General features: G+C 34.7%; 2 protein-coding genes across 4 annotated transcripts in view; one reads left to right on the forward strand and one right to left on the reverse strand.

The window, feature by feature from the left end:
• LOC122845908 (gonadotropin subunit beta-1-like) overlaps window positions 1-21,226 on the reverse strand; it is a 91,659-nt gene that overhangs the window by 38,879 nt on the left and 31,554 nt on the right. The gene's annotated exons all lie outside the window — the stretch shown is intronic.
• Window positions 1-21,226, forward strand: part of kcna4 (potassium voltage-gated channel, shaker-related subfamily, member 4) — a 57,112-nt gene that overhangs the window by 29,263 nt on the left and 6,623 nt on the right. The gene's annotated exons all lie outside the window — the stretch shown is intronic.

A 21,226-nucleotide genomic window follows, 5' to 3' on the forward strand; every position in this document is an offset into this window, starting at 1 on the left:
TAAAAATGTCAATTGAATCCATTCTATATTTATGTGAAACTGAAAAACCAACAAAAAGAGCTCATTGAATGACTGCAGAAAGAATTCACTGTACTTCCACAATTTTGCTGTCACAGAATTGCTGAAATCAGGCTTTCTCTTTGTCTTTACTGAAATTACTGATATTTGGAGACATTGGAGGTTACTGGAGGATTTTTGGCAAAAGTTATGAAGTGACAAGGTGGAACATCTAAGAAGTCACATGAAGCGCTGTAGTGACAGTTCGCACAGTCCTAGGTGAAGGTCACAGTTTCAGCTCCTGTTGTATGGAAACTTTGTTTCTCCAATCTTTATCTTTTCAGTGTTATTGATCCAGAAATCCAATATGTTTGTTGTTCCACAAAAACAACCCAATAAAAACTACAAAAAAACTGCTTTAATCTCCAAACTCCAAAAACAATGGGCAAAGTCTTTTAATGTTTCTTAGAGATCACTTTTAGAATCGATGTGGTAACTTCTGAGATGGAAACTGGTACATACCTCTGTGACCAAAATACTGAGGAAGGCAAACATTAGTTGAACAGATATTTATTCAGACAACAGAGGAGTAGCTGGTGTATCAGTTTACAAAGTCAAACAAACTCAAGTTGTTTTCATGTGGAAGCCAGTCAATACTTTACTTTGCATGAATCATGGATGGATGGAAGAATATGTCAGAATTTCAGTTTTGACTTCACAGTATTTTAGTTTTAGAAAAAAAGAGCATAACTCAACATTTTTGCTCAGCTTGATGATATTGTGAAAAGATATGTTGTGTATCTCTTATACTGGTAGCTTGTGTTCAGATTTGTAAAACTGCTTCTCTGAATAAATGGAGGTATATTAAATATGTACGTATATCAATTACAGAGTACAATAGAAGTAGTAAAAGAAGTGGTTATGAAATAAGATAAATCTGTGTATCTAAATTGAAATATATTTGTAAACTGAGGTCAGTGACAGAGGACAAGAAAAGAAAAGCTCAAAAGCACAGAGGTGAAGATCTACGTGTATGTATTCTTCAGTTTGTAAAAGAAGCAACGCCTTTGGTGCACGTTCAGAAAAATATATTTTCTTATTGAAGCATGAAAGGATTAAGTGAAGGTGCCACTGACTGACAGTTTTGACAAGAGTGTCTTGGAGAAAACGGGAAAATGATTGAATGTCTTCAGTTTGTAAAGCAGAGCATTTTCCAGGCACTTTTCCAATATTTATGCTCAGCAATTTAATGAAATTATTGGAAGTTGATAAATAGGTTTTTGATTGTGTGCAGAAACTGATTACTAATAATGAAAAAAACCTGTAAAAATGAAGCCTGTAATGTTATCTTAACCCAATTGAATAATATTTATTTTCAGTCAATAAAAGTCATCACAATGAGAATATCTACCCTGGTATGAATGTTTTAATGAATGACATTGAGGTTTGTAACTATTGATTAGTTCACTCCTGAGTCAATACAAATCTTTAATAATAATAGAGCTCCAAGCAGAATATAAAATCATAAATGCTAAACTATATACTGTGACATACCAACTCAAAAAAGCATTTCCTGGTTGTCTATCCATTTTCTAACACCCTTGTTCCTACTGGGGCTGGGAGGGGTGCTGGTGTCTATCTCCAGCGAACGTTTTGGGCGAGAGGCGGGGTACACCCTGGACAGGTCACCAGTCTGTCGCAGATTTCCTGGTTGTCATTTTTCTAAATGATAAAAATCTGAAAAGTGTGGAGTGCATATGTATTCAACTCCCTTAAGTAAAATTAGACTCTACCTTTGTGTAAGTTAAGTTCATTATAAATACATGATGATTATGAACAAACCAGATATGCAGGTGAAAAGATATAACTAATACAGTGGCCCAGAAGAGTCAAAAATGTGCAAAGGCATCAACATAAAACCACAACAGAAGTTATGCTAAAGCAGAATTTATGATAAACTTGATAGCATTGTTTAAATGATTTTTCTTGCATTTTGGCTTTTGTTGTTGCTTTGTGACATTTTGATGTTGTGTTGTGGCTTACATAGTTGTGTTGTTTTTAATGCAATGTGGCTTTTGGTGTTGATTTGAACGTTTTTTTGTTGCTTTGTAATTTTTGCATTTTGATCCTTCTATGTATTCCACAAATCTGGCCTTTGAGAAAAATCAAAATATAAAAGCCATGATTAAAACAGAGCCATTTAAAGGTCCTTTAAGCAGTTTACGTCATGTAGAGGACACAACAAACATGGAGGAATAAGTTCTGGATAGATGAAAGCAACACAGAATTTTTTGGCTAATATACAAATTTTAAAGTAAAATGAAATAAAAACCAGGACTGGACACCAGTACTATAAAATTTGATTGTGGCAGCATCATGCTTTGGGAATACTTTTCATTAGCAAAAATATAGCACATGGTCTCTGTTAGAAGCTCCAAAGCATTTATTTACACAAAATATTGACCTGAATAGGATTGGCTGAATAAATATACAATCCTTTTCAATCCCTTTAATTGTAAAATAAAATTGCAGTGCTATGGGCTGGCCTATCTCAATTACATATTGTGATAGCAAAGTAGCAAAATTTGGCAAAGCTTCAGGGGAATATTACTGTGTAATTTCTATAATGTAGCTGCAAAATTAATAAGAGTCATTGGTTTATTATAAATGTAAGTAAAGTAAAAAATATACTTATTTTGTAAAGAGAACTTAAAAGTTTTTCCTTTTCTTAATGAGATCTCTCAACAATTCTAATTTTGTACCAAGCTAAGACATCTCTTAAAAACTGCCACCAGCCATTTTTTCATAGGTTTTTAAATATGGAAATACAGGTATTGGAGTTGCCTTCTTTCATTTATGTTGCATCAACTTTTAGTATGAAACTTTAGAAAGGACTCGATACCATTAGCTTCACTGATCCATATTTTGAAGGTTATAATTTAGTCTCTAATGTTTAGCTTTAATTATATAACAATCAGTTTTTGGTTCATCTAAATCTCACTCTGACTTGAAGACTATAAGGAGAGTTAATGTACTTAGAAATAATCCATAGAAAACCAAGGCTGTTGTTTTCCTTTCTTTACAAACTGAATGCTGAAATGATTTCTCAGGATGAGGTTTACAATAGCAGCATCAGCCTAAAATAACACCTGGTGAATTTTAAGCACACAATATTTCATATTGTTTCAGCAACCTGCTGTAGTGGCTACAAATTTATCCCATGTAGCAAAGATTAAGTATCCCTCGTATATCTTTGATAGAAAGAAAACATTTGAACAGGAATCACAACAACGTGCCTTAAAATCTAAAGGATGCAGTGTTACTGCATATTAACACTTCATTTCTGTTGTGCATTTGTGTATTATTATTATTTTTTGCATACAGGGTTAACTTGGCAAAGTAAACAGCTTTCTGAGTGCATGTCAGCCTACAACAGATTGAATAATGCTGAACTGTGGCCTCCTGTGCATCACTGCTTCATTATTCATGCTTGCAAATTGCCAAGTGGACCGTTGAGTAGAGTTGGGTTGAGTCAACCCAGGCAGGTAAACAGGGCCATGGTGTGAGTCACTTTGCTCATTACTCTGGGCAACTATACAAATTTTTAATAACAATAATTTGTCTGATTACAGCCCTGCATCTGCCATTCCACACAACTTTTATTTTCACATTAGTTTTTATACTAAAACAACCAAAAGGTTGAAAATAAAGTAGAGTAATTCTACCTTTAAATCGTCCATACTTTGCATAAATTTGATTTATATTTTTTGGCAGCAGTGCTCAGTCTAATTGGATGGGGTGGCTAAATGCAGCATTAACACAGATCCAAGTATCACACAGGAAACTGCCAACACCAAACTATGCCCCAATAAGCATAAATCATTTCACTAAATTCCCAAAACTGAAAATAATTCAAATTAATTTTATTTTATGTTACCTGATAAATGCCTAAACAAATACACTAACATCAGCACAAACTTATGGAGACTGAAAACTCCCTAAATTCTAACAAAAAAAAAAAAGCCTCACTAAAATAAATAATATGACAAAAAAAATAAGCAAAATAGTTCAATCCATCCATCCATTTTCTGTACACCCTTTGTCCCTAATGGGGTCGGGAGGGTTGCTGGTGTCTATCCCCAGCTAACTTTCCGGGTGAGAGGCGGGGTACACCCTGGACAGGTCGCCAGTCTGTCGCAGGCAAAATAGTTCATAATAGCATTTAATTTATCATTTAATTAATCATGCACTAAGCATTAGTTAAATTAGGTAATTAAACACAGAGTTTTTAGGATGAGTACTCTGGAGAACTAAAGCTACCAAAAATAATGATAAAATGAAAATTAGACTTTTTATTTTGTCATCTCCTAATTTTCTGTTTCTGATTTTTTTTTATGTAAATCTTTGCTTAACTGTCATTATCCTCATTTAATTTAGCAATTTATTTTATCATTTTCTACTGTGCTGCCAAAATTGAAAATACACACGTGCCAAATGTCATAGATATTTAATGTATCACTTTATTGTTGATCTCTTTCTCTTGGTTTCATTCAATTTAAAATAATATTTGTGAAAGAACTTTCATTTTTATAATCATGTTTCCTCTGTATACATGGCTATTTTATATATATTATTTTTTATATGGCTATTTTTTTTGTATCTACATTTTCCAACAGAATGAAGTAGCAGAAAAAGGAACTTTGCTCTTAAATTAAGCTGAAACTTCAGAGTGACACTGCTCATTAGGAGTTTCTTTTGAAAGGAAGCACATAAAGATTTTCAAAGTGAGGTTTAGGCCAGACAGGACACACTCTGGGAGAAGTGACGGACAAACTAATTTAGCCATTTGACAAGAGGCTGTACTGTTATTAAGCTGTGCAAAGATAACAGAGAGAGAGAGTCAAGTCAAACTGTTTCTCACATGTTTTACATCAGTTTGGAAGATTCTGACTTCCCCTTGTTAGAGATCATAAAACCTGTTGATTAGGCTCATCTGTGGGGTACTTAAGCTCAGCAGGATCACCTGTGGTCTTTGAAGACAGTGGTTACTGCGGAAACATTTTAGTCTATGAAGCGTTTAATGAGCAATTATGTCTGAAAAAAAACGCAGCTCTAGTTTGTGTGTGTGGCCCACCTTTGCTTTGCCATGGTCCCTTAAAATTTATGTGGATGCCGGCAGGAGAAGATATTGTAGAACTTAATCAAAAGCTTATTGAAAGTGATTGTTGAAAGGCTTAGACCAAGATTAATCAAACTGCATATTTTACTAACGCTCAGCCAGTACAGATTGTCCAACAGCACAGATAGTATCTGAGGTCATTTTTGTTGCTCAGAGGTTACAGTATGCATACATGCTTTCAATTAAATGAAGCTTTAAAGTAGTCATGATCATAACCTTATAAAGAAATGAAAAACACTTTAAGAAGGTTGGGACTGGATTGATGTAGGTTCCATGGCAATTTATGCAAGTAGGTTTTTGGCAGCTTCTTGTGTGATGGAGGAAGAGCATTGATGTCTTCAGCCTCCAATGCAACAGAAAATGACCACATAAAATCCACATTTTATCAACAAATCCATGAAAAGGAACTTTCATCTTGAGTGTAATTAGTTTTTAGAGAGGGAAAGAAGTTTCTTATTAATCTGTTTCCAGACACACAACAGCTCCACATGGTGAATTACCTAATTGGACTTGAATAATTACAAAAACTGCCCTAAATCCTCCTCTGTTTGAAAAAACAGATAAATGAAACAGAGATTTCAAAGTGATTGCTTGGCCGCATGCATTGAACAACTGCTGCAAGACATCTAATTTGGTGCTGGTCTGTGCTACAAAGAATTTATTAATCATTAAGGTTGTCTGGGGAAGAATTTCAAAGGATGCTTTTTTAACTATCCTGGGTGGAGTTTAATCTAACATTAAACGCAATAATGACATATTTTGTTAGTTATGAGGAAACCTCTAAAAGAAGCATATCAACACTCGCTCTCCAACTTTAAAGGTGCAGTATTTAAGTTTTATAAAAAAAAATTCTTTATTTTTTAAACACATTTGTTATATTTTTCACCATGTAGGTTATGAGATAAATAATCTGAGATCTCTTCCACCTCCTCCCAGACCTACTATTGCCATCTGACAAAATGCACCATGCCTGGTGAAAAACAACCAATCAGAGCCAGGAGGAAGGCCTTAGCACAGTCAATCAACTTCATGTAATTGCTGCTAAATGTGCTGATGGCGGAGAAAGTTACCGGTTTTATCTGCCATCACCGGTGGCCACACTAACTAGTATTAGTAAGTACTAAGTATTCATGATAGGCTGTGCTAGCTGCACCATCACAAAGAGCAAGGTGGTAGAAAGAGGAGGATGAGTGGCGCCTCATGGAGGGGTGATTGACAACACAAAAACCAGCCTCCTGGCTCTGATTGGTTGTTTCTAGATAGCATTAGGAGCAATGGGAGAAGGTAGAGGAACTTGATTTCTGTCTCATGGCATACTGCCACAACAGTGACAGTTCCAACAAATATGTAAAATCTATTTTTAATAAAAGTTACATATTGCAATCTTAGTCTATTTCATTTGTTTCTGTAAATCTCAAAATGAAATACTTCCATGGATGGTTGTCTGACATTTTGTGCAGCATTTTAGCTCAAAGTCCTAGTCAGTCTTTTTTCTTTTCATTTCTATTTCCTAATTTTGTACCTAAAGAAGATCCTTAACTTAGAATAATTTTGTATTTCCCCTCACTTCTTTGCTTTAAGTTGATTGAGAAAGTGCAGTCATTCAAACATGATGAAAAGTCGAACACAACCCACACGCATGTATTCCTAAGCATGGGGCATTTTTGCCACTGAGCTAAGGTACTGGCTTTCTCTAAAATATCCTGTCATATAATAATGTTACTGCAATAAAATATGCAATTATTAGAAGACTTCTACCTGTGGTGCTAATAATTGTCAAGGGTGCTGTGCAGGTAAATGGGCTATTAATGTTGATAATTGTCAGCAGACCTTATCAACACATACTCGCATGTTACCATGCCAACACTATTAACAAAACGCTTCAAAACAACCACAACTGAAGCAAAGTGCAGCAGCTTAAAAAAAACAAAAACAGAAAAATATGAAATGATGATAAATACAGTAAAACCAATTGAAACAAATTAAGGTCAAAGTCTCACTGAAGTTGAAATCAAAAACATTTGTTCATGCAGCATTTAAAAAAACCTAAATGGCATAATTTATCTAAATGAGATACCTAAATATATTAAAAATATTATTTAAAAAATACTCAAATATACAAAAAGTCTACACCCTAATACAGTGGACTATTATCAATATGCATTAATCTAGTTGCAATTGAAAGCACAAGTGAAAGGAATGAAAAGTAGATAATATATATTTAAGACAGCAGGCATTTTTTACCTCCTTTATAGACAGCAAAAACATCCATAAAATAGTTTTTACACTAATGTGCAATTCACAGTCTTGAAAACACCCATCTGCATTTCTCTTTCATAGCATTCTTAAATGGTTGTGCTTAGACTCTCAACTAATATTCATGAAAATTGACTCAGAAGCTCTTTTGGACTGTAATCATCAAAGAAACAACTGCAGAGGCTGTATTCATCCACATCAGCAAGCCGTGGAGAAGTAAATTATTTAAAAAATAAATCTAGAAATGCTGACTTGCACTTGATATTTTGTTTTATTTATCCCTCAAGCATTACAGTAGTCATTTATAGTATAAGCATGCATATTCTGTAATAACTGTAAATAAAAACAACCCTCTGCAAGAGAAGATAAACCACCTGTATATGCACCGTTTCACTGAGCATCACAACAAATCACTGTTTTGTTGGTGTCTGTGCAGAAATAGGACAGTTAATTAAAAATTAAACGTATGGCATGCGATGGAATATTATTATGCTGAAAATTATTAATGATATTAGTAAGTTTCTCAGCCTGTTAAATACTTAAATACTTTTTTGTTGATAATTTTAAAGTTGTTGCAGAAGATAAATGATGAAGCCATTTCTGAGGTTTATAATAAAATACCCAAAAACACAATTACAGTGGGGCAAAATGAGATCTAGTTTGTAATTTAGTTTGCAAATTGGGGGATATATTGCCGGCAGCTACCATTATCAAGGGAAACAACATGGTAATTTTTATGCTTGATAGCACAACTGGCAGGCATCTGCATCTGATAAGTGATTGTAGGCGTTTCATTAAGTCACTGTTGCAATGCACATATGTGAAAAAAGCCTGCGGGGGCCTGAGATGGAAGAGGCTGGTTTGGAGGTGGTGCATTTTGACTGACATGGAGGAAAAGATAATGACAGTTTTTGTTCTGTGTAATGCTCCTCTTCCCTTTTGTTTGCACAAAATATAAAACGGTGCTTAATTTACCAGAACCACAGTTAAAGACTATATATGTAACAAACACTAGTGGAGGAAGATAAAACAGTACATCCATAATATATACCATACTTGAAGCTTTTAACAAAGTATCCAGTAAATCTTAACAACTGGTACTTTGCATAAGTAATGATATTTTTAAATAATTCAATATTTTTGTCCCTTTAAATTGGGGTTATATGAAATAGATAAACACATATATGAAGTTAATGGAAAAATGACTCATGGCTAGGGCAACTATTCTTTCAAAACAACAGTGGGATTTTCTTTCTTTAAAAACTCAAAATCCTGCCCTGACATTCATATATATTCTCTTGATTACAATTATGCTCTGCTTTTTGCAGCATTTCTTTGTCCAGAATAGTCCTGTATTTAGCACCATCCAATTTTACATCCACTCTGACCAACTTTCCACAGCATGATACTGCCCCCACCACAGTGATGGTAACGTGTTCAGTGTGATGTGCATTGTTATTTCTCTAACAACACACATGAATAATCTAATAGCTTCAGGTTTATATAATATTAAGGGAAATAGAGCAAAGGAAACGGTTAAATTTAATTTACATAGAGTATGTTGTTCTGCCATTTAACAAGGTAGTTCTGTTTCATTGCAGAAAAAGTTTACTACTGCTCTTGAACTTAGAACAGTTAATAAGAGGTGACATGTCCAGCTGTTGATGTTGTTCTGGGCTTCGGTTCAGTGGTCCTTCAAGCTAAAAGTGAAGCTTTCTGCAGAGAATAAGGCAGATCCAGGGAGGACCCTCCTCACTATAGGATTTGAAGGATGTCTAACTGTTGGCTGAGTGACAGACACCCCACCAGACGTTCAAGTGAATCTGACTGGTTGTGATTTTTCTGGATTCATTCATTCATTGCTTTCTGTCCTAAATGTGTTACTAAATCTGACATTTTGGACGGTAAGCCCTTTTATTCTGTCAGTAAGTTGTGAGCTAAAAGATTAGATAAGAGCAGATGTCTCATTTTGTCAAACTGACAGAAAAAAACAACCATCAAACCTTATAGATTTTCTTTCTGCTGCCGACATAAAAATAATTGATGGTAACCCAGTTTTAAGCTGCTTCTGCCATGTCATGTCATGCTGCAAATATTGTCCATCGGTTATGCAACCGATGCTTGGATCATAATTGACTTGTTGAATGGAAACGACAAAGATGAAAGTCGTTTTTTCTCCTTTCAGTCAGTCTAATTCCTGCCACTTCTGTCACCTACAGGTCTAGCTTGTGGTGAACCGGAGCACTGTGGCATTAACGATTTTTTTCCCCGACGCCTGCCTCCGTTTGTGTTCCAGCTATAATTCACTGTGACAGACTGTCACGGTGTAATGTGACGTGTTGCGTCGCACATGTGCTTTCCAAACAGCACGCTTCTCACACTCAGATGGAGGCACAAACAAAACTCAGCACCTGAAGCTTTGGCAGGTCAAACAGCAGCAGACAAATGGGAGGAGTACAGTGACGGCACCGCTCCTATCTGGGCACATCGACAAGTTGGCCTAAATGAGCATTATCAGATAAACAGATGTGAGAAACATTTTTTTTTTCTTCAATACAAAATATTGCTGACAGAGAGCTTGGTGGCAGAGTTGACATAAACACAGTGTATGTTGCATCCCCAGTGTACGTTTGCTGCACATGTGGCCATTCCTTGCCAGAATATTTGTAGTCTATCGTGCTCGTCTGTGTATGTTTGCATGCATGTGTGTGTTTGTGTGTGTGAGCAGGAAAGAGCGTGGATCTAAGAGCCCTGCAGGGGTGTGAGGCAAGAAACAGCAAGAGGCAGAAAATCCCCGCTGTCTTTAGATTAATGTCAGCAAACAGGAAGCCAGGCATCATGTTATATGTGCATCTGTACTATACAGACATCTGTCCCAGATGAATTGCAATTTAGTTCCTCAAATTTAGATTCAGAGCAAAACAAATGTTGCTCTTTGTGCGACTTAAATGTTTTTAAATAGCTCTCTAATTGAAATTGAAAACTGACCTGAAGTGATGCCTGCGGTGCTTTAGATGTTTCTCTGGGTTCTGTTGTGACCCCATGAATGTGTTGTTGACCAATTTTTGCAGCAATTTTCGTAGATCACCAACTCCTGGAAAGGTTCACCACTGCTTCATGTTTTATCTATTAGAGGTTAACGACTTTTACTGTGGTTTCATCATAGTCGCATATGGTCTCATAAGGGTTTGTTTCTCATATGGTGTTGAATTTCTTTTAGATTGAGACATGATTTTTTGTGTTTTGAAATATTCTACTATATTTTATGTTGTCATACAGGTGCCATAGTGATACTGCAAACCAGCAGTAGTCAGGCCTGGTTGCGGCTAATAAATTTAAACTTGGTTTCCAAAGAAATTCAGTTCAAAGCAATGAATTTATAATTTAACAAGACAGCAATTATTTTTCCACATAGTGTCAATTTAGTGTGGATGGCTAAAGAAAATAATACTTTTTAGGCTGCATTTTGCACTTTTCTTCATAAATTGAAGCATCAGTAACTATTAACTTGTAAATAGTCAAAAACAGAAGCAATCTGTAAAGAGGTATATACTTTTTCACAGCACATCAGTATTTGTGCAATTGGGTATTTCAAATTATTTTGAATGCTTTCGCTACATCTTCAATGTCTTTTGGCAGCAAAGCTTTTATCTACAGTAGTACACAGAGTAAAGTTGAAAGGACAAATATAAAAAGTAAAATTTTTCATATTTATGCCATAAAGCTTTGAGTTTGGGATCTTGGAGCCTTCGGAAGCTGCAGCATCAAAAAGAGGCTTTCTTCTGTAATGGAAATCACTGCATGTGCTCAAGCACATCTGTGAAGTACACAGACTGAATGCTATTATTATTTCTACATATGCAAGGCAGAAGTCGACCATGAGAAGAAAAAAAAAAACATAATTTAGATTCAGAAATTCTAATATCTTCCCTAAGCTGGGATAACTTGGAGGTGAGGTGAGAAGATATTCTCCTTTAGTTTTTCCAATTCACATTAATTTCTGTGTGTAAATAATTATGAGGATACATTTCAAAATGTTTCAAAAGTGACTTTCATATCTATAAATTTGGTGTATATTTAACTTGTGTAATTTTTCTAAATAGTCCCTTCTATACTAACATTTTATTTAATTTCTCTTAAACATGAGTTAAAATCAATCCAGAAAATGATGAATTCAGACTTTCTGCACTTTACAGCACCATAACCTTGATGCCTTTTGATCTCACTTAATATGTTGACATATGTTATGTTGACAACAAATGGTTCCAGATTGTTGTCACATTTTATAAAGGTACTTATTAGATTTGTCAGTCAAAACTCTGTTACATATTTAGCATAGAGTAGTGAAACTCTGTCTGAAACATATGAGGCAAATCAACTTGGAATTTAAATGCAACTCAAAAGATTCAGAATCTATGCTTAAATCTGTTAAAGGTTGTTTTTCCTGCCTGTCATTGGTTTTTCCAGTTTGAATTAGCTCAGTTGTTGTGCCTCTTGTAAGGCAAACAAAACCGATATTCCTTTTCTTCCTTCTTTTTACTTCAGAGCCTTCTAAAAATAATAATAGCAAAAATAATAAGAATGTCTTGGAGTATTGAAAAATACTCCACACATTTTTTTTGTTGAAATTCTGCTGTTGAAATCCAGAGTTTTTTTTACCCTTCTGTTTTTTTCTATGTCTATTTGCTACTTGTCAATGAAAATAAATCACCATATGAAGGTATAATTCTGCAACTACTGTATCTCATCCAATTGCATTCTCTGAATCTCATCTTTGTTTAACCCTTTTAAAACCAGTATGCAGGTTTTGCCCACTCTACTTTTTCTTGTTTTACAATTTGTTCTCAAACAAGAGGTGTAAATATATATAACATAGAATGCAAAATGCTAAGCAATGTTTCTGAAACAACAGAGGCACCTTGAACATTGGACTGGCTTCTTTTTCAAGTGAAAAATGGTTGCTTTTCTGTAAAGTGCTCATCTCTCCTTTGATAGTTTTACTTTAAAGTGTTTTACACACAGACCAGAATATTTAAATAACATTTTAAAACACTTTGTTGCCTGAAAGAATATTCCCAATGGAGAGATGGTTTAAATGGGAACTGTCACAATAATGCAAACCTATTTAATAAAAAATTAAAAGATTGAGTTGACAGTTTTCCACCTGCAATTCAGCAACAAAGCATTTTGTAGCACCTCTTTGCTTCTTTGTTTTTATTCCTTTGTTGCAGGTGTAGATATTTGCTCAATAATTTTACCTGAAAGGAGAAACTCACATTGTTTATATAAGATCAGACTAACTCATGGGCAGCAAGAGCCTGTAGACGTAATGTGCACACAAGGTAATGAGAAGCTGCTATGTCTCATTTCCCAACTTGGTTCAGCTATAATAGTTTTTTTCTGATAATGTCCTTTTCGCCCTCATCTCTCTTAAAGAGTTTGTTCTGGTCTGTGGTACAGATATTATCTGCTTATCCATGTGGATAAGCTTCAGCTCCGGACTTCCTTGCACGGAACTAGGCATAAGGTTTTCTTTAAATACACAACTATCAATTGCTTTCAACAAATATTAGAACAAAAAGCTTTTTTTTTCAGCAAGTGTTAAAATTAAGAATACTGAACCTTGACTAAAAAGTATTGCACAGTTTTATGCATTCAAATGAAACCAAGCGAAAAATGCAGATTTGTAATTCAACAGCTACCTTTTCAGCATCAATAAAATAGTTATTTTTTATAAGCCCTTGTATTGTTCACTCTTCTTTGCAGCTTTTAGTTTTTATCTTTCTAAGACCTTTGATTTTCCACAACAATGGCTACTGTGGATGAAAACTTTGAACATCAGAGTGAATTCTTAAAAAAGTATTTAGTGTTTTTTTTTTAGCTTGAAATGATAGATGTCACATGGTACACTTTAAGCTTGTGAAGGCTGTTAAAGAAAACAGCCAACTGCTCCATCTGTTCCTCTTTCTCCCTCCTGACCATGTCCACACAAAACTGTGACCCAGTATGCAAGCTATCCATGTACAGGCCTGGGAGGAAAAGGGCCTGCAGGTCCTCTTTTCATAGCCCGATACTGATGCATTGCTTTAAACTCTTTCATTTATTATTCATATTTACAGGGGGAAACATTTCTGTCTTATTAGTTTGTATGTGAAAGATCAGGCATTTGCATATGTGCATACAATATCAAGATAATTTAGATCTAAGGAAACAAAACTTGTGAGCAGGCTTAAATATCGAGTAATAATGTGGATATCAGGTAATGCTACTGTGAAAGAAAGTGTACTTTACTTTTACTGTTTGCTTACATTTCTTAATTTCAGTTGTTCTACAGAATATATAGCGCTGTCAGTAATAACTACATGCTTTATTTCCTCAACACTTGTTGTTCACATGGGATATTTATTTAGTCACCTTCCTTCACATATGTTTATGTTTATTTGTAAATTGTCTGTATCTAACTGCAGCACCTTCAGCTGTAATCAGATGCACCATGCAAGTCAGCAAGATATAAAAGTGAGCCCATAGAAAGGGCTTCTGCAGTAATTGGTTCTTTTATACTGCAGTGACTTGCAAAAGTATTCATGCCAGTTAAATTTACACATTTTGTCATGTCATGACCATAAACGTCAATGTAGCTGATTTTATGGCAGAATTTTATGTGGCAGAACAAATGGGAGGTGGAAGGATGCTTGGTGTGCAAAATTATACATTGTGTGAAAAAAGATCTACAAAAAGTGTTGCACTATTCATCCCTCTCTGCTCTGATATTTCTAAATAAAAAGAGTGCAAACTCTTCTTTGGTAAGTTGACCACAAAAAAACAGTTAAGATAAATAATAATAACTAAGATTTCATATATAATTTAATTGTATGTAGTTTTCTGAAGATTTTCTTTAACATTGTTTTTAGTTTTATAGTAGTTTTGTTTTTGTACATTGTACCCTTGTGATATGAGAGCTTTATTGAGATTGACCAGGATCAAACCAAAAATAACTCTGCTTCAAGATGCAATAATGAAAGACAGTTGATGCCTACAGAACACCGTGAACAAATTATTAAAAAGTGTTTAATATTATTGTTAAAGCAGATAAAGAAAGTCTGACAAGTTGGGCACAAATTGAACTAAGCGGTTCGACCTGAAAAGAAAAAAATGACTTGGAAAACTATCACATGAATAAAGCACCCAATTTTAATGAGTAAACGGAAAATTTTTTGTACGTTTTTAAAGAAATATTGATTCATTAAAGGTCCGAGTAGTCTGTTATTTTAATAAATTCTGTTTATTTTACTTTGCAAATCATTTCTGTTTTCTTTTTATTTTTGCCCCCGATACACATGCTCTGCTTTCTTTAAAGTTGTGTTTATCAGAAGTATTTTGGAACAAAGGATTTCTGTAATGATTGAGTAAACTACATCCAAGCTTGTTACTTTTTTCTGTCAATACCTTTAATTGAAGCTTCTGATCATTATTAAAAAAAAAAAGGTGCTGCTGTCAGTGGGCAGAACAACAGCGCTAAAAGGATTAGTGAAAACATCAATAGTGAGTTTGAGATTTGAATGAAGCTGAACTCAATCAAACAGAAAATAAAATAGTAATTGGTTAGAAGATGGCTTAATTTAAATTCCATCAATCAAAGCCTGTTTGTCCCTAACCTGCATCGTGATTTTCTGAAATCAGGTGAAGTAGCTGTTGAGTCATTTGGTTTTAATAATTCCATCAACCGCCTGCAGTTTTCTTAGTTAATATCATTTCATGCTCTGAGGCTATAAAAGTCTCCCCACATAATTGTTGTACCTGCAGGATCTCTTTCTGGCAGTCTCGACTGGCTCCTTTCTGCAAACACTATAATCATTTTAAATCCAGTCCCACGGAAAACAGCTGCTGGGCCCCTGAACTGTGAATAGGGATGACTTCTTGGCTGAGAGAGGATTTTGTAGATCGTAACAGGTCTAATGCGGTGCTCTGGGTTTCCCTTTGAGCAGACGGTGTCATAATGTGGCAATAAAAAAAGAGCCATGGCTTCTTTATGCCACAGAAGTGAGCCGGTTCAAAGGTACACAATCCATCCAGATGGACACATAACATATTCAGCGCACTTCTATGGTTTGAGAAAACATATGAGGTGTATGTCCTATTTATATTAAAAATTATTTATTATTAACCATCCACTCATCCATCCATTTTCTTACGCCCTTGTCATTTAGAGGGGTCGGGAGATGCTAGTGTCTATCTCCAGCTAACGTTCCAGGTGAGAGGTGGGGTTCACCCTGGACAGGTCGCCAGTCTGTCGCAGGGCAACACAGAGACATACAGGACACACAACCATGCACACACACACACTCACACCTAGGGAGAATTTAGAGAGACCAATTAACCTGACAGTCATGTTTTTGGACTGTGTTAGGAAGCTGGAGAACCCAGAGAAAATCCACATATGCACAGGGAGAACATGTAAACTCTGTGCGAAAGACCCCGGGCTGAGAATCGAACCCAGGACTTTCTTGCTGCAAGGCAACATGATGTATTTTGACATTCTGGGTGGGGGCAAAATAAAATTTCATTGCATAACCTAGATATGGAATGATAACATCCTTATATGAATAAAGCTAAAATTGTACTGGTAGAAAGCTAAAAAAAACTGCATTTTGTATTTACTTGGTTTATCCATTTTCATATAAAAATTTCACTAATAGTCTGAAACAAGCAACTGAGACAAAAAAAATATAATAGAACAAATTTCTAATTACCGTAGGTACATACTTTTTCATGGCACTGTGTGTAGTTTTTATGCTACAGAGTTTGAAAAAGAAGAGATTGTGGAAACTTTCTGCAACAAGTGCCCTTATTAGAAATGTCAAAATTTCAGCTGAGCTTACTCAGCAGCTCCTCAGTATGTATGAACAGAATGCTTCTTTGAAGATTACGCCATAGCTCTGAGAGTGATGATCCCATATGTGTTTTATAAAGACTTCTGTGGAAATGTGAGTTTCTAAATATTCCATCCTCATGGAAATAAGTGAGTGCGATCATTTATCTTTGATATTCTGTCAGCTATTAAAAAACGGACTTCTTTTGTGTTTTACAAAGATTTTATGAAACTCAGCTGTCTTTAAAAAAGGTTGTTCACTTCAAATTTGATAAATACTATAGATTTTGAAATAATGATGATCTAATAAAGCCCAGACTCATCAACAAACTGTGAAATAGCTCTTTGGTTTTGCTTAAAACAAATACCAACTGTAGCAGATATGAGGTGCTCTCCTTCATGTCTTTTTCTGCTTTTTTTATATATATATATTTTTTTTTATATATATATATGCTCCAGCACAGGGTCATTCATTATTTCCATTTCCATGTCCTAGGTGGGAACAAGCCAATTCTTACCAATCTTCCTAAACTATCTTAAGTTGTTTATTAATTTAAACTGATTTTACTCATTATTTATATATATTTTTTAGATTTTTATCATTTCTTTTTGGGCTGACAAATATTTATTTAATGTAATTTACCCATATTATCTTACAATGGACTGTAGGCAGAGAATGGAGAATTACTTTAAATCATCAGTTGACAGAGTGGGTAAGAGACGTCTCGCTAGCAGGCACAATATGGTGGGTTCAAAATGTCCTTGTGACAGACGGCGTCATTTTATGTCTGAAAAGTGTGGCACAAAGACCCAAAACTGCTAGTGTGCAAAATGGTGAAAGGGAAAAATCATCAAAAAATTATTTTCTTATTTCAAAATATTTCTTAATTTGTTTACATGTATTGCAGCAGGGAAACGCATAACAACTCTTCCACTTTAATGAGACTCATTGAGTGGTTTTAATGCTATCAGACTTCAAAATGTTTTCACTTATTTAACATTCCATGCATTTTCTCCTCCCTCCTGTGCACTATGTCCAGGTGTATCAAGAGAGTATATTCAGTAGTGTGATGACAATTCAAGCAGAAATTCTCCAGCTGCGAACTGCATGTATAAATGATCAACTTTAGACCAAGTCTGCACCACATTTTCTTTTTTCCCCATTCTAGTCTGCTAATGTATGGGTTGCATTCATAAATTTAGCCCTTACATTTTTCTTTACGTCACATCTTTCATAAAAATAGGCTCCTCAGCTCTTTCTAGTTAATATACAGTAACAAGTGAAAATCTGCATGAGGTTGACAGGTCCTGCTTGTCTTCCATCAGTCATTCCCTAAAAGCTAATTGCAGTAAGTTTCTTTTCCCAACCAGTGCTCCATTCCAATGGAAGTCCCTCCCATTGTGATTAAATTAGATTGAATTTGCTAATATCCTATCTTCCAATAAAACCACAGATTTTCTGTTTTATAGCCTTCATACAAAATGCCCTTATATTAAATGTGAAAGTCAGCGATCCTGGCAGACAATATACAGTACATCTTCATTTTGTAGAAAGAGGCACATATTGCTTAAGATTTTCTTTTTTGTGTAAATTATCATTGCCATTCTGTTCCTCTTTCTGTTGAGATATTGATTTTCCTCTTTAAAATGTGAACCTTGTTTTCTCATGTCTGAATGCACAGCCATTCAAACCCCTTGAAATCCACATTTTGTCCTTTTATAGCTACAAATTTTAATGTGTTTAACTGGGATATTACATGAAAGATGAGTATAACGTAATAAAACCTTTGAATTGAAAAGAAAAGGATGAATGTTTTTTTCAGTTTTTGTAACAAAGAAAAATCTTAAAAGTGTGGCATGAATAAATATTGATGACAATTTATTCAGATGCCTCCTGAATATAATTTAAATATAATCAAGTGCAACAATTGTCACTAGAAGTCACCTAAATATTCAAGCAAAAAACAATAGACATATTGAAGATAAAAAGGTGGAGATCTTTACAACATATTGATGTTTCACAAAGAATTGTTCAGCCTGTCATCTGAAACGTGAAATGTTGAAAACCAACAAAAACATTGCTGGCCATCTCGACTGACAGGCTAGCATGGTAGCGTTTTGAGGAGTTGCAAGAATTCAACGCTCACGTTACGTGGAAGAATTTGTCAGTAGGACAACTATTAATCGAGCTTTTACTTGAGCCTTTGTGAAAGTGTCCTAAGGCAAAAGTCACTGTTGAGGGAAAGCTAGAAATCTTTCAGTATATAGTTTGCTCCATGCAAAACTGGTAGTGACAGTTATGTTGTGGGGATCCATTTCTATATCAGCGAAAGATAAGTTTGCCATAGTTGTTGGGCAGATAGATCACACTAAGGAACAGACCTTAGATGAGGGCACAGGTACAATCAAATGGTTTCTCAAAGCACATTCATAAGTTAAAATCTTCTTAATTCATTTGAGAATCTTGGGGAACTCTTGAAAGATGATGAGTACAGATCCTCTAATCCAATATGACTGAGATTGAACTATTTTACAAAAAATAGTTCATAATGTGTCACATTTAAAAATCTGTAAAACTTGGTGTTACATTTGTCAATATGTCATTGGTTGTGTAGATTTTTTCTAAAGGTAAACACATGTAAATAACCACATGTTTCGCTCTGAAGCCTTAATAAGAGAATTAGATAAAACACTCAGTATGTTTGTTATAATTACCTTGTGCCTGCTGCAGCTATGATTGCATACAGAATGTCTTCAACTCCTATGAGACTGTGGAAATCCTCAAATTATTGAGGTAGAGAATTATACAACAGCTGCTCTGTTTAAAAAGAGGACACTCTTCTTTAATAGTGTGCATCTTAATAAGCACAAATAGCTGTGACACAGAATCGTTACTCTGCAAAATGTTTCAACCCAGAAGGTGTAACCAAAAGAACATAAACTCATCATGAGGAACAAATTACAATTTCAGTTGAAACTCCATTTAAAAAGAAAACAGTAACAGAAAGTTATTCTAGGCTCCAGGGCAATTAACAGTAGTGGTGTTGTTTTAAATGCAGTTTAACCTGCATTTTTTAAAGTTGCTGTTAATTTGCCTTAAACAAATCTTCATTGTTTTCATTTTAATTGAGTATTGCATAGAGTAATTTTTATTTTGTGAACCAATAGTTGTTCGGTTCACTACTGTTTTGACAACAGACTGTCTTTTTTCAATATAGCGACAATTTGCTGGTAACTCTACCACAAGGTGGTGATAATGCTCTAACTGGTTGATAAAATATTACAGTTCAAATGAAAAAAAAGAAAATGTACCTTAATGGCTGAGCATCTATTACTGGTCTCTTTTTTAGCAACAACCACAAAGTATAAGAAGAGTGTTGGCTTTGGATGGTATGACACCATTTGTGCCAAAACATGCTGAATCAAAGTGCACACATTATAGAGTAAAAAGGACATTATTTAATGTTTGATTGTGACTTTACTTTGTATATTTTACTTCATACTGTAAATAATATTTTCTTTAATGTGACCAATTCTTCTCTTCAGAAACAACACAGAAGGCTGCTGAGAAGATTACTAAAAGTGTACCATTTTCTATTAAAATGAAATAATAGATAATATTATTGGATAACTTGGTTAACTTTTACTTAGTAATTCATATTAAATGATATAATAAAACACCGTTTGTATGCACACAGTAATACCATTTAATTAGCACTACTCATGTTGATATGTTTCTGTTTCAATAATAACTTTGAGCTATCTGTAAATTGGATCACAGATTTGTGATGCCATCATTTTATTGCCGTCATAGCTACCTTTGTTTTTTTACTGTGCCAGAAGTAATCCTAACAGCAGACTTTGATTCAAAAATGCTGCACTCTCTCTGTACCGTCTCACTAAAAATAAATTTAAAACCGAAAAAAAAGTTCTCTGTTCAAGAAATACAAGATGCCTTGAGGAATTTGGAGTCATTGTAAAAAATAAATCAAGTCCACCCTGTTTAAATTATAGGGTAGTAAAGTATAAATGTGGCTCTCTTTATAACTAGAGCATTGCATCTTATGCGTTGAAGACAGTTGATCCTAAATGTTCAATTTTAGGACCAGTTTCTTCTCTATTTATGAAACTTTATTTGGGAAAATGCCTGGGTTCAGCTAATGTTTGCTTTAATGCAGATGATGCACTTAATTATAAAATGGCATAACTTATATGAGTAGCAGAAGACGCTCTTTGATTTGTGCTTAATCCTTTTCAAAGTTCTCCTTCCCAAATTAATTTTATTTCTTAATATCAAAAAGACAATAAATGTTTTTACAAGATCCAGCTTATTACCTGACAGATACAACATTAGATGGTACCCTTCTGGAGTGGGTTGTAAATGTATTTTGGCATCTGACTTGACTTTAACTAAACCCTTGATCACCTCTTTGATGGACTTTTGAAAGTGCTTAGATGAAAGTTGGATTTTTAGGTAATTTTTGGTTCAGAAATGCTTTTGCTAGACAGTTCCAGAGTCCATCCTTCTGGTTTTTAGACTACAGTAACATTGTTTAGATGAATGCATAAAAAAAGCTTTATAAGAAACGTCCTGCTGCTCAGCACTTTGATGCAAATGTAAAACCAAAAGTCATAATTGCTACTTCATGAATTGGTCAATTTGTGAACTTGGGAGAACTTTAAACTTTTCTGCACATGAAAACAGTACAGAGGATGTGACTTCCTTTTACCATGACTGGCTGACCAGCATGTTTAACATTTCATCCTGGATTGCATTAAAAGTATTGTAATTAACTTGATTTACTTAACTTTATCTGTCTTGGTATCAAAGTGCACAACCACTGGAAGGGAAATGAAAGCTTGTGTTTGGGCTAATTGCTCCACTCTGAAGGTGCCATTTTCTGAAGAATGATGACGAATTTCCC

The sequence above is a fragment of the Gambusia affinis genome, linkage group LG02 (genome assembly GCF_019740435.1).
Source record: "Gambusia affinis linkage group LG02, SWU_Gaff_1.0, whole genome shotgun sequence".
Taxonomy (NCBI): domain Eukaryota; kingdom Metazoa; phylum Chordata; class Actinopteri; order Cyprinodontiformes; family Poeciliidae; genus Gambusia; species Gambusia affinis.